This window comes from Propithecus coquereli, unplaced genomic scaffold, assembly GCF_000956105.1.
Source record: "Propithecus coquereli isolate 6110/MARCELLA unplaced genomic scaffold, Pcoq_1.0 Scaffold86, whole genome shotgun sequence".
Lineage (NCBI taxonomy): Eukaryota > Metazoa > Chordata > Mammalia > Primates > Indriidae > Propithecus > Propithecus coquereli.
Window position 1 is genome coordinate 5,372,964 of NW_012154840.1, and position 9,360 is coordinate 5,382,323.

At 42.3% G+C, this 9,360-nt stretch overlaps 1 pseudogene; it reads left to right on the forward strand.

The window, feature by feature from the left end:
* Nucleotides 1–6,767, forward strand: part of LOC105826155 — a 31,407-nt pseudogene extending 24,640 nt beyond the window's left edge.
* The last annotated feature ends 2,593 nt before the right edge of the window (nt 6,768–9,360 follow it).

Here is a 9,360-nt window from a genome sequence, read left to right on the forward strand (position 1 = left end):
ATATCTTTTTGATAAAAAGAATTCTTTTCCTTTAAGTAGATACCCAGCAGTGGGATTGCTGGATTGAATGATAGGTCTACTTTTAGATCTTTGAGAAATCACCATACTGCTTTCCATAGAGGCTGTAACAATTTGCAGTCCTACCAACAGTGTATACACACTGTCTTTTGATTGGAGAATTTAGACCATTTATATTTGATGTTATTATTGATAAGTAAGGATATACTACTGCCATGTGGTTATTTGATTTCTGCCCACTTTGTGGTCCTCTCTTATTTTTTCCTTTCTGTTGTCCCTTGTGTAAAAGTGGGATTTTCTCTGGTAGTGTGTTTTAATTTCTTGCTTTTCATTTTTTGTGTATGTATTGTGTGTTTTTGATTTGAGGTTACCATGGGGTTTGCAAAAAACATTTTATAACCAATTATTTTAAACAAATGACAACTTAACTCTGCTTACAAAAAAACCAAACAAACAAGCAAAGAGAAAGCTAAAAGAAATTCTACCCTTTACTCCATCTCCCTCCACGTTTTGACTTTTGTTTCTGTTTATATCTTTTTATACTATCTGTCTCTTAAAAAGTTGTTTAACTTATTACTTTCGATAGGTTTGTCTTTTAGCCTTCCTACTCAAGGCATAAGTGGTTTACACACTGCAATTATAGTAATAGAGTATCCTGTATTTGTTTATGTACTTACTGTTACCAGTGAGTTTTATACTTCGAATGATTTATTATTGTTAATTAATGTCCTTTTCTTTTAAATTGAATAATTCCCTTTAGCATTTCTTGTAGGGCAGGGTCTAATGTTGATGAAATCTCTCAGCTTTTGTTTGTCTGGGAAAGTCTTTATATCTCCTTCATGTTTAGAGGATATTTTTGCAGGATATAATATCTAGGATTAATGGTTTTTTTTCCTTCAGCACTTTGAATATGTTATGCCCTTCTCTCTTGGCCTGTAAGATTTCCACTGAGAAGTCTGCTGCCAAATGTACTGGAGCTCTTTTATATGTCAAGTTTTTTCTTTTTTCTTGTTTCCCTTAGGTCCCTTTCTTTATCTATGACCTTTAGGATCTTGATTATGAAATGCCTCAAGGAAGTCTTGTTTGGGTTAAATCTGCTTAATGTTCTATGACCTTCTTGTACCTGAATATTAATATCTTCCTCTAGTTTTGGAAAGTTCTCTGTTATTATTTCTTTGAATAAACTTTCTACCTCAACCTCTCTCTCTCTCTCTCTCTCTCTCTCTCTCTCTCTCTCTATCTCCTCTTTAAGGCCAATAACTCTTAGATTTGCCTTTTTGCAGCTCTTTTCTAGATCTTGTAAGTGTGCTTCATTCTTTTTTCTTTTTTCTCTTCTGTGTATTTTCATATAGTCTGTCTTCAAGCTCACTAATTCTTTCTTCTGCTTGATCATTTCTACTGTTGAGAGACTCTGATGCATTTTTCAGTTTGTCAATTGAACTTTTCAGCTCCAGAATTTTTGCTTGATCTTTTTTATCATTTCAATTTCTTTCTTAAATTTCTCTGATAGACTTCTGTATTACTTCTGTGTATTGAGGTTCATAGAGCTTCTTCAGAACAGCTATTTTAAATGCTCTGAATGGTCAGATATCTACATCACTCTGAGATTGGTCGCTGGTACTGTATTTACTTTGTTTGATGAGGTCATGTTTTCCTGGATGTTCTTGATTCTTGTGGATATTTGGCAATGTCTGGGCATTGAAGAGTTATATATTTATTTTAATCTTTGCAGTCTAGGCTTATTTGGACCCATCTTTTTTGAGAAGGCTTTCCTGGTATTCAAAGGCAATTGAGTATTGTGATCTAAGTCTTTGGTCACTGCAGCTGTATCAACACTAGGGGGCACCCCAGGCCCAGTAATACTGTGACTCTTGCAGACTCCTGGTGGTACCACCTTGGTAGACTTGGGTAAGATATGGGTGAATTCTCTGGATTACTAGGCAAAGTGTCTCTCTCTCTCTCTCTTCCCTCACTTCCCCCCAAACCAAAGGAGTCTCACTCTGCATGCTCGGCTGCCTGGAGCTGGGAGACAAGTGATGTGAGCACTCTCTTATGGCCACCAGAGCTGGGACTGGGCTGGGTCATACCTGAACCCAGCTAGGTCTCACCTAAAGCCCATGGCGACTGCTGCCTCTGATGTTTATTCAATGCCCAAGGGCTCTTTAGTCAGTAGGTGCTGAATCCTGCTAGGACTGGTCCTTCCCTTCAGGTCAGCAGGTTCCCTTCTGGCCCAGTATGGGTCTAAAAATGCTGTCCAGGAGGTAAGGCCTGGGATCAGGGGTTTCAGGAATCTTCTTGGTACTTTTTGTTTTCCTTTTTACTGTGACTGTGCTTGTACCCTAGTTGCAAGACAGTCATCTATACTCTTCTCTTTCCTTTCCCCAAGTGGAAGAAGACTCTCCAAGCTGCACTGCCTGGAGTTGGGGGAGGGGTAACACAGGCACTCCTTTGGCCACAGAAATTGCCCAAGGCTTGCTGTCTTTGTTGCCTGATTGCCTTGCAAGTTCATTCTGGGTCCCAGGCCACTTTTGTTCAGCTGGTGATGAAGCCAGCCAGAACTCAGGTTTCTACCATTGGTGAGGAGAATTCCCCTTTGGCCAGGGCTAATCTAAATGCTCCCTCCATGGACACTGGCAGAATTCTGCCCAGTGTTGTGTTGTCCTGTGACAGGGTGGCCCTGAGTTCCAATGCAAATTCCCACAATCACTTCACTCTCCCTTCCCCAAGCACACGTATTCTCTTTCCACCCGGCACTGGTGTGGTGCTGGGGTGGGGGTAGGGGATAGGTAAGGGATAGTGCAGGAAATGAAAGACTGTCTTTTCTACCCTCTTCAGTGCCTCTTGCTCTGATATAATGTTAAAGCCAAGTGCTGTGATCACCACTTGATTTTTGGTTTATATGAAGGTGCTTTCTTGTGTGCATAGTTGTTCAATTTGGTGTTCCTGCAGGGAGACAATCACTGGAGGGTTCTATTCAATCTTCTTGCTCTGCCTGGCCTCTTGTCCACTTTTTAATCAAATTATTTGTTTTCTTACTATTGAGTTGTTTAAGTTGCTTATGTATTTTGGATGTTAACCCCTTCTCAGATGTGCGATTTGCAATATTTTCTCCCATTCTGTAAGTTGTCTCTTCACTCTGTCAATTGTTTCCTTGGTTGTACAGAAGCTTTTTAGTTTGATATAATGTCGTTTACCTATCTTTGCTTTTGTTGCCTGTGTTTTGGGATTCATAGCCAAAAAATCTTTGCCCACACCAATGTCATGAAGTTTTCCCCCTATGTTTTATTCTAGTAGTGTTATAGCTTCAGGTCTTACATTTAGGTCTTTTATCCATTTTGAGTTGATTTTTGTATATGGTGTGAGATAAAGATCTAATTTCATTCTTCTGCATGTGTATATCCAGTTGTCCCAACACTGTTTATCACAGAGACTCTCTTTTCCCCATTGTGCATTCTTGACACTTTTGTCAAAAATCAATTGACTGAAAATGTGTGGATTTATTTTGGGGCTCTCACTTCTGTTCCATTGGTCTGTGTGTCTGTTTTCATGCCAATACCATGATGTTTTGATTACTGTACCTTTGTAATATATTTTGAAGTCAAGTAGTGTTATGTCTCCAGCTTTGTTCTTTTTGCTCAGGATTCCTGTGGCTATTTGGGCTTGTTTGTGGTTTCATATAAATTTTAGGATTATTTTTTCTATTTCTGTGAAAAATGTCATTGAAATCTTGGTAGGGATTGCATTGAATCTGTAGCTTGCTTTGCATAGTATGGAAATTTTAGCAATATTAAGCATGGGGTATCTTTCCATTTATTTGTGTCTTCAATTTCTCTCATCCATGTTTTATACTTTTCACTGTGTAAGTCTTTAATCTCCTTGGTTTAATTGAATCCTAATTTTTTATGTATTATAAATGTGATTGTTTTCTTGATTTCATTTTGGATACTTTGTTGTTAATGTATAGAAATGCTACTAATTTTGTATGTTGATTTTATATCCTACAGCTTTACTGAATTTATTTATCAATTCTAAGAGTTTTTCGATAGAGTCTTTAGGGCTTTTTATTTACAAGATCCTGTTGTCTGCAAATGGACAATTTAACTTCTTCTTTTCTAATTTGGATGCATCTTATTTCTTTCTCTTGCCTAACTGCTCTGGCTAGGATTTTCAGTACTATGTTGAATAGAAGTGGCAAGAGTGGCCATTCTTGTCTTGTTACTGATCTTAAAGGCTTTCAACTTTTAACCATTGACTATAATGTTATCTGTGGGTTTGTAATATATGGCCTTTATTGAACTGAAATACATTCCTTCCATACCTAATTTGTTGAGAATTTTTATCATGAAAGGATGTTAAATTTTGTCAAATGCTTTTTATGGATTTATGGAGATGATCATATAATTTTTGTCTTTCATTCTGTTAATGTGCCATATCATGTTTACAGATTTACATATATCAAACTGTCTTTGCATCCTGGGGATAAATTCCACTTGAACATCATGAATAATACTTATAATGTGCCATTGACTTTGGTTTGCTAGTAATTTGTTGAGGATTTTTGCATTTATGTTCATTGGGCATATTGGCCTGTAATTTTTTATATGTGTAGTGTCCTTGTCTGGCTTTTGTATCATGGTAATGTTGGCCTCATAAAATGAGTTTGGAAGTATTCCTTCTTTTTCAGTTCTTTTGGAAGAATTTGAGAAGGGTTGGTCTTAGTTCTTTAAATGTTTGGTAAAATTCAGCAGTGAAGACATCAGGTCCTGGGCTTTACTTTGATGGGAGACTTTTTCCTACTGACTCAATTTCCTTACTCATTATTGGTCTGTTTAGATTTTTAATTTCTTCATGATATTGAAGGTTGCATGTGTCTAAGAGCTTATCTATTTCTTCTAGGTTATCGTTGGCATATAAGTATTCATAGCAGTCTCCTTTTTATTTCTGTGGTATCAAATACAATGTCTCCTCTTGCATTTCTGATTTAATTTTGTTAATTAAGTCTTCTCTCTTTTTTTCTTATTTAGCTAAAACTTTGTTAATTTTGTTTATCATTTCAAAACACTCTTATTAGTTTTGTTTATCTTTTCTATTGTTTTTGTAGTCTCTATTTCATTTATTTCAGCTCTGACCTTTATATTTCCTTCCTTCTGCTAATTTTGGGCTTAGTTTGTTCTTGTTTTTCTAGTTCTTTGACATGTAATATTAGCTTGTTTATTTGGAATCTTTCTCTTTTGATGTACGTATTTATTGCTATAAACTTCCCTCTTATAACTGTTTTTGCTGTATACCACAAGGTTTGGTATGTTGTGTTCTTATTTCATTTATCTCGAGCATTTTTTCGTTCCCTTTTAAATTTCTTTTTGGGGCGGCTGCGGGTGGTGGGCGAGCGGAGGAGCGCAGTCTCCCGCCAGCAGGCGGGCGGGGTGCGGGCGGGGTGCGGCGGCCTGGCCCGGGGCTGCCGGCTGCGATCGGGCCGGGCGCGGCGGTCGTGCGGGTGCACCGTGGACTTCAACATGGAAGAAGCTGGCATCGTACGCGGGCATCTTCTTCACCCGGGCGGTGCAGTTAGTTCACAGAGGAGAAATTTGGCCAGGCCGAGAAGGCCGAGCTTGATGCCCACTTCGAAAACCTTCCGGCCGGAGCAGACAGCACGAAGAACTGGACGGAGAAGATCCCGAGGCAGACAGAGGCGCTGCTGCAGCCCGACTCCAGTGCCCGAGTGGAGGAGTTCCTGTATGAGAAGCTGGACAGGAAGGTCCCCTCGCGGGTCACCAATCGGGAGCTGCTGGCTCAGTATATGGCGGAGGCGGCCAGCGAGCTGGGGCCCACCACTCCCACTGCGCGTAGTACGTTGTCTTCCTCACTCCCCTGCGAAGCTTCCTGGAAGGGGACTGGAAGACGATCTCGAAGGAAAGGCGGCTCCTCCGAAACCGGCCTTTGGACTTGGATGCCTGCAGAGCACGGCCGAAGAGGGCCGAGGCCGCAGAAGCCAAAGCCACGACGGTGCCTGACTTTCAGGAGACCAGACCTCGTACTTACACTGTCTCCGCCAGCGCCTCCGCGCTCTGGAATGATGAGGTGGACGAGGCAGAGCAGGAGCTTCGAGTGGCCCAGACAGTTTGGCCGGCAGGCAGAAGTGACCCGTCTCCTGCTGGAGGGAATCAGCAGCACTCACGTGAACCATCCTCGCTGCCTGCACGAGTTCGCCAAGTCTCAGACAACGTACTACGCGCAGTGCTACCGCCTTATGCTGGACTGGCAGCAGCAGCTGGGCAGATTCCCGGGCACCTTCGTTGGCACCACAGAGCCCGCCTCCCCACCCCTGGGCAGCACCTCACCTACCACCACTGCGGCCACTATGCCTGTGGTGCCCTCTGTGGCCAGCCTGGCCCCTCCGGGGGAGGCTGCGCTCTGCCTGGAGGAGGTGCCCCTCCCACCCCCGCCCCGCCAGCGGGACCCGCAAGGCCGGGGTGCTCTACCACTATGAGGCTGCCGACAGCAGTGAGCTGGCCCTGCTGGCTGACGAGCTCATCACCGTCTACAGCCTGCCTGGCATGGGCCCTGACTGGCTCATCGGCGAGAGAGGCAACAAGAAGGGCAAGGTCCCTGTCACCTACTTGGAACTGCTCAGCTGGGAAGGCCCCCCTCCTGGGCCCCTGCCCATTCTGGCCTGGGCAGGAGAGGACAGGCATAGCCCTGCCACTTATCTTGTCTGCTGGCGATGCAGCTGCTCAGGATGGGGAGACTAATTCACCCCATTCTGCCCATGCCCCGGTTATCGGCTGTGAGGAGCCCAAGAGGCTGAATGGCCCCAGCCCTCCCCCGGCCCTGCTTCTGCCCTGTGGTTCTGGAGCCCCCAATCTTGCCTGCACCTCCTGAGCACCCCAACCCTCCCGGCTCCTGCTAAGGAGGGAGGGGCTGCCTGCAGCAGCTGCACGTGGTACCTAGGCCAGGGTGGGGGCAGCCACAGACGGGCCTAGGAAGCCCTGGGGCATCCTCGGCAAGAAGAGAGCCCCTGCCGTTTAGTTGCCAAAAGCAGCAAAGGGGCAAGTGGTGACAGGCAGGGCTCTGGCAGGGACGGGGGAGCCTGGCAGGAGCCAGGGTTAAGCCTGGAGCAGCATCTTCCGGTGCTACCCTGCCCCTCCCACCCCTCACAGCTCAAGCCAAGTCTGGTGGCTGCAGCCTTCACCTCTCCACACTCACTTTTTAACTGGTATTTCTACTTCTGTCTGTCGCTTGCTCTCTAGCCAATGACGAATAATAAATCCTCCTCTTGCATGAAAAAAAATAAAATTTCTTTTTCAAACCAGGCACAATGGCTCCCACCTTTAATCCCAGAATTTTGAGAGGCCAAGGTGGGAGGACTGCTTGAGGCCAGGAGTTCAAGACCAGCCTGGACGACATAGTGAGACCCCTGTCTCATAAATAAATAAATAAATACTTTTTGACCCATTGATTGTTCAGGGGCATGTTGTTTAATTTCCATGTATTTCTGACTTTTCCCAAATTGTTCCTGTTACTGATTTCTAGTTTCAAACTATTATGGTCAGAAAAGATACTTGAGGCCAGGCATGGTAGTTCATACCTGTAATCCTAGCACTTTGGGAGGCTAAAGCAGGAGAATTGCTTGAGGCCAGGAGTTTAAGACCAGCCTGAGCAACATAATGAGATTCCCGTCTCTACAAAAAATAGAAGAATCAGCTGGATGTGGTGACATGTGCCTGTATTCCAGCTACTCCAAAGGCTGAGGTCAGAGGATTGCTTGAGCCTCAGAGTTTGAGGATGCATTGAGCTATAATGACACAACTGCATGCTAGCCTGGGCAACAGAGCAAGAACCTATCGCAAAAAAGGGAAAGAAAAAGAAAAAAATACTTGATTTGATTTCAGTCTTCTTAAATTTGTTAAGACTTGTTTTGTGGCCTCACATGTGATCTATCCTGGAGAATATTCTGTGTGCACTTAAGAAGAATGTGCATTCTGATGCTATTGGATGAAATGTTCTATATATGTCTGTTAGGTCCATTTGGTCTAAAGTGTAGTTTAAGTCTGATGTTTCCATGTTGATTTTCTGTTTGGATGATCTGTCCATTGCTGAAACTGGCATATTGAAGACCCCTACTATTATTTTATTACAATCTATCTCTCCCTTCATATGTACTAATATTTGCTTTATGTATTTTGGTGCTTTAATGTTGGGTGCATATATATTTATAATTATTATATCCTTTTGATGAATTGACCCCTTTATCATTATATAATGTACTTTATTGTTTCACTTTACAGTTTTTGACATAAAATCTATTTTACTTGATGTAAGTATAACTACTCCTGCTTTCTTCTCATTTCCATTTGCATGGAATATCTTTTTACATCCCTTTACATTCAGTCTATGTGTGTCCTGACAAGTGAAGTGAGTCTCTTGTAGGCAACATATAGTTAGGTCTTAATTCTTGTTTTTTGTTTCTTTTTAACCCATTCCACCACTCTGTCTTTTGACTGGAGAATTTAATTCAATTACATTCAAGGTAATTATTGATAGGTAAGGACTTACTACTGTCATTTTGTTAATTGTCTTCTGGTTGTTTAGTAGATTTTTTGTTTCTTTATTTCTTTCTTGCTGTCTTTCTTTGTGATTAGGTAATTTCCTCTAGTGGTATGTTTTGATTCTTTCTATCTTTTGTGTGTCTACTATAGTTTTTGCTTTGTGGTTATCATGAAGCTTTAAAAAATCCTGTAATTAAAGGCCGGGCGTGGTGGCTCACGCCTGTAATCCTAGCACTTTGGGAGGCCGAGGCGGGTGGATCGCTCAAGGGCAGGAGTTCGAGACCAGCCTGAGCAAGAGCGAGACCCCATCTCTACTAAAAATAGAAAGAAATTAATTGGACAACTAAAAATATATAGAAAAAATTAGCCGGGCACGGTGGCGCATGCCTGTAGTCCCAGCTACTCCGGAGGCTGAGGCAGGAGGATCGCTTGAGCCCAGGAGTCTGAGGTTGCTGTGAGCTAGGCTGAAGCCTCGGCACTCTAGCCGGGGCAACAGAGTGAGACTCTGTCTCAAAAAAAAAAAAAAAAAAAATCCTGTAATTATAACAGCCTATTTTAAGCTGATAAAGCTTAACTTTGATCACATAAAAAACTCTATAATTTTACTCCACTTCCTACCCACATTTAAAAGTTTTGATATCACAATTTACATCTTTTTATATTGTGTATCCCTTTACATATTATTGTAGATACTATTATTTTTTAATAGTTTTGTCTTTTAACCTTCATACTAAAGATATAAGTGATTTACACAACATCATTATAGTATTAGAGTGTTCTGAATCTGACTATGTAC